This window comes from Triticum urartu, chromosome 3, assembly GCF_003073215.2.
Source record: "Triticum urartu cultivar G1812 chromosome 3, Tu2.1, whole genome shotgun sequence".
Classification (NCBI taxonomy): domain Eukaryota; kingdom Viridiplantae; phylum Streptophyta; class Magnoliopsida; order Poales; family Poaceae; genus Triticum; species Triticum urartu.
Genome location: NC_053024.1, coordinates 193660707 through 193666112, shown reverse-complemented (window position 1 = coordinate 193666112; position 5406 = coordinate 193660707).

Genomic DNA, 5406 nt, shown 5'->3' with positions numbered 1-5406 from the left:
GATGCCGTGGAAGATCGTCTGGGTTGGCTCTAGGTCCTCGGCCTTGAGGCCGAGCTTGGTCATCGTGTCATGGTAGAGGATGTTGATGCTGCTGCCGCCGTCGATGAGGACTCGGGAGAACTTGCATGTGTGCCGCGCGACGATGGTGGGGTTGAAGACGAGGGCGTAACCACCCGGACTCGGCATGACTGTCGGGTGATCCTCCCGGGTCCAGGTGATCGAGCGATCCGACCAATGCATGAACTCCGGCTTGGTCGGAACAACAGTGTTCACCTCCTACCGAAGGAGGTGCTCGCTGCGCTTGTCATCGCCAAGGCTGGTGAAGACGATGTAGGCCGCGTTCTGGTCGGGTTAGGCATCGTCGTGCATTGCGCTGCCAGCTGGAGGCGCCGGTGGGGGAGGAAGCTGCTGTCCCGCGCCCGAGCCGGAGCCGGAGGGGGCGGGACATCACCCCGCATGATGCGCTTGGTGATAGCGCACTGCCGAAGCGTGTGCGTGGAGGGTTTTGCGCCGCTGTGGTGCTTGCAGGGGGCGTCGAGCATCTGCTCGAAGCTCATGGCGGGTTGCCATGTCGTCCTGCCGGTTTGCCGGCGCTTCGCCGCCGGGTCCGCCGCGGGCTCGGTGGCCGTGACGAGTCGGTTGTCGTGACGCAACGTCGGCTGGTCAGCCTTGCGCTTGTTGTTCTGGTGATGCTGCTGCCGGCTGCTTTCGCCGGCCGGCTTCGGAGAGGGAAACGGCTTCGCCTTGCCGGCTTCATCCAGCGCCACCTGGATCTTCATGGTGGAGTCGGCGTTGGCGTACTTGTCTGCCGTCACCATGAACGTGGCAATGGTGGCCGGCTCGGAGCGTAAGAGCTTTTGCTTGAGGAGGGTGCCGTCTCGGCACCCGCTGACGAAGTACTGGATCGCCTGGACTTCATGGACGCCCTCGCAGCTGTTCCGGAGCTCGGTCCAGTGTGCGAGGTACTCGCGACCGATCTCCGTAGGCCCTTGCACGCACATGGCGAGCTGCCTAGGGCGGCCGGGTCACTTGTAGGTCCCCGTGAAGTTGCGGACGAAGGCTTCCTCGAAGTCCACCCATGTGTTGATGCTACCCTTCGGCAGGCTGTTCAACCACGTGTGGGCCGACCCTTGGAGCATGAGTGGTGCGTAGCGCATGGCGAGAGGACGATTGGCACCGGTGATGCCAATGGTCATGGTGTAGTCGGTGAGCCAGTCTTCTGGCTTCACCGTCCTATTGTACTTGGGGGTGTCACGGGGGAGCATGAATCCTTTGGGGAAGGGCTCCTCCCGGATGCGCGGGCTGAAGCACGTCGACCCGATAGCGCCGCTCTCCTCCACCCCCAGGGAGCGAGCGAGCTGATCGAGGCGGTGGCGAGCGTCGGCATCGTCGATGGCGCGCGGGCCGAGTCAACTTGCGGCCAGGCCACGGGGGGCCAGATCGGTTGGAGCCAGACACAGGCCATGCTGGCCGGGTCCGCGCTGGATCTCTAGGACGGGCTCGTCGCCCAATCCGCCGGCGGCTGTAGCGGCCGGGTCGCGCCGAGTCCGGGCTCGGCCGGAGTGCCCCTTGCCGGGTGGGGAGGAAGCGGTGTGTAGAAGTTCGCCGAGCCTGCCAAGGCGGGCGGAGCCGGATCCCGCCGGCCTGGCGAGCTGGTTGAGGCGGTCCTGCTGGGTGTTGGCGGCGTGGAGGAGTTCGCGCATCCGCCCGATCCGCTCTTTCAGCACCTCACCCGGGAGCTGGTCCAGGCCGACTGCGGCTGCCTGAGCAGCGCACATGTTCTTCGCTGGGGTTTCGTAGATGGTTGGGACGGCGCCAAGGGCCTGGCCGATCGCTCCTCCCTGGGCACGCACACCGGCGATACGACTTGGCTCGGCCGCGGCGGGCGTGAATGCGTAGGCGGCATCGCGCTCCAACTGAGCGGTGTCCAGGCGACGTTGAGTGGCTGCGAGCATCTCGGATAGGTCCAGCATCTTCTGGCGCCTTTCCTCAAGCTAGGTTCAGGCCTCAGCGATGTTGGTGGCGTCGACGTCGGTGCCGATGGGGATGCGGAGGCTCTGCATCACGGCGCGCAACAGATCGTACGGCTCGATCCGTTCCGCTATGGCCCTGGCTTCGGCAGCCTTCCTCGTCTTGCTCGACGAGGAGGAGGCGCCGTCGCCGGTGACAAAGAGCTCCACGTGGACATCCTTTGCCCCGGCGGAAACGCCGCCGCCGAGGGAGAGGGGAGAGTCGGAGTAGCTAAGCACCTCACTGGGGTACTCGTCGGCCGCAAACGCATCAGAGATGCGCAGGGTCGCGAAGGAGGCGGCGAGCGCGCCGACGACGTCGTCCGCCAGTGCGACGGACTCGTCGGTGTAGGAGAAGGGCCCCGTCTGAAGCATGCTCCCGGCCAGCTCCTCGAGCTGCCCAATGGTGGGCGCACGGCAGATGCCAATGGATGGATAAAGAGAGGAGGAGGCTCGAGGATGCTGGTGGACTCCAGAGGCGGGGTTAGCATGAGCGGGCGTGGGACGCCGGACATACCCAGGTGTGGGGCTCTCCGGAGAGATAATACCCCTAGTCCTGCCAAGTGTATTTGGATGATCGACAGTACAATGTTGCTCCTGGAGCTGTATGGGGGAGGAAGGAAGCTGGCCAAGGCTTGGGCTGCTCCTTCTCTCCGGTGTTGCTGTTTTGTGGCTAGTCCTATGCTTACTTGCTCTTTCTCTCGTATGTGTTTTCTCGGAGAGATCATATCTTGCCATGATCGTGGTCTCCTGGGGGGGTTTTATAGTCCAACCCCCGGGGGTACAATGGTAATGTCACAAGTCGGTGGGTCCGTATTGTCGGTGTCCGGGGACCCGGGCTGGGTCCCGCTGAGGGCTTGCGGTTCACCGGGTTCCCCTAGGTGCGGGCCCCGCATGCCTAGGGGGACTATGCGCCGTCTTGTCGATCGTCAGGTCGTGTCCGAATCGAGTTGCGTACAGTGCTCTTCGTCAGGTTCCCGCTTGCTGTCGTCAGCGGTGAAGGCGGGGACAGTGTAGCCACGCCGGCCCTCATCAGCGGGTAGGTGAGGGGCACTGTTGCCACGTTCCTGGTGACCAGAGGCATGGACGGGGCACTGTTGCCTCGGTCATCGTTGATTAAAGTCTCGTCCCCATCATATGGCTTGGATGGGACAGGAGTTGACCCGTGGCTGGATTGTGTAGCATGCCATAGGTGGCGCTGGCTTGTTGAGGAGGCTTTGGTCGTGCCGGGTTCGGCTGTCTTGCGCTAGTTGTTGGGGCCGAGTCAACGTGTCTTGCCGGGTCAGCTAGTTTGGCCGGCTTGCGGGGCTTGGGCGGGTCGAGCGACCCGGCCGAGCGCGAGTCGGTATTGAGGGGCGGTGCCAGCCCCGTTTGTTTTTGAAGAGGATCCGGGTTCCGCTGCCTGCCCGGGGTCCATCCCTCGACAGATATCCTAAGATTCAAAAAACGTGATCATCAACAACACTTGAGCTAGTCCGAGAGGCAAGACTAGGAACCTTTTATTTAATCGTTTATCATTTCACACGTGCATATTAGTTTTCCACTGAATCACATATTCCAGGATCATAGCAGTTATAGCATAGAATATGAACTCTTTAATTATCAATATGCAAATATAATAATACAAATATTATTGCCTCTAGCGTATATTTCCAACATCGCCCTTGACCCGCATGTGTCATTTCGTTCGCTTGTCCTGGGCGTCTGATGTTTGGATTACCGGTTAGAGGTCGTCGTCTTGCTTGGCGTTTGTTCATGCTCGCGCGTGTTTCTAGACCGCTCTTGGATATCCCGCACAACATCCCGCCCAACACCCGACTCGTTCTTTGTGCTTGAGCATTTGTGCACGCTGCGGAGCCGACGTCCTTTGGACTGTGCCCGGCTATTTTACTTTGGCTCTTTCCTATCCGGCCAGAGTCCGGATGGAGTCATGTTGTTTCATCCGACTGGTTTTGCACAACCGCTATCAACATGGAATTGTGTTTATTCTGTCCCATTGGTCGTATCTGTCTGGTGCTCACCCGGGTCTGGGTTTGTTTCGTGCTTCTCTGGTCAGTGGATGTTTTGCATGCTTTGTGTACCAAGATGTTGTCCGATAGTGGCCCCTCCCTATTGTGCCATATGTCAGTTGCTTCGGCTAGCGTTGAGGTTGGTTGAGCTCATTGGCTAGTGACCTTTCGATGGTCGCTCCACTCAATAAAAGCATATGGTGAGAGGCGTGCTAAGTTTCTTTGAGAGTGGAACATTGCCGGATGGAATAAATGATACGGTAATTGTTCTAATCCCAAAAGGCAAACACCCACAATCACTAAAAAGATGTCTTTGTAAAGTCATTTACAAGGTAATCTCGAAGTGTCACGTCAACCGGCTACGACCTTTTATGGACGGAATTATCTCAGAGACCCAAAGCGCCTTCATCCTGGGGCGCATGATTACGGACAATGCAATGATAGCCTTTGAGTGCTTCCATAAAATCCAGCATTGCAGGAATAAACATGCCACACACTATGCGTATAAGTTGGATTTAGCAAAAGCATATGACGAGGTCGATTGGGGATTTCTGGAAGGATTTCTTCTAAGGATGGGCTTCAGTGAAAAATGGACGGCCTGGGTTATGGAGTGTGTTCGCTCTATAAGTTACTCAGTTAGATGCAACGGTGAGCTTTTGGCACCATTCACCCCTTCTAGAGGCTTGCAACAAGGATACCCATTGAGCCCATATCTGTTCCTCCTAGTGGCGGATGGTCTGGTTAATCTAGTGAACAAGGAAATTAATGAGGGCACTCTGACACCCAGGAATCTCAAGCTTACTTTTCGCAGATGATAGTCTAATATTTTCAAGGCATCCGTGGAGTAGGCAAAAGTTATGAAGAGGGTACTATCTTCCTTCCAAAGGGGTACGAGGCAAGTGTCGAGCGGGAATAAATGTTCTTTACTTTTTAGTGAGCATGCCCAGAGGAGACTAGGGAAGAAATAAAGAGAACCCTGGGAGTGGTGTCCTCTTCTTTTGAAAGTAAGTATTTGGGCCTCCCAACTCCAAAGGGAAGGACGAAGGATGAAGGAAGTACATGTCAAGTATGTAGTCGAGGCCCTCCCTTGCTTTACTATGGTGTCTTCCTACTCTCAAAAAACATTTGTGAGAAGTATGAGAAGTTGATTTGTAATTTCTGGTGGTGGGTGAAGAGGGCCACCGGAAAGTGCATTGGATGTCGTGGGAGCGCATGAGTCAACCCAAGAGGGCATGTGGTATTGGATTTAGGGATATACACCTGTTCAACATTGTGTTGCTTGCGAAACAAGGTTGGAGACTATTACAGAACCCAAATAGCTTGTGTGCTAGAGTAATAAAGTCGAAATATTACTCGCACAAAAATCTTCTAGACACGGTGTTTGCCTC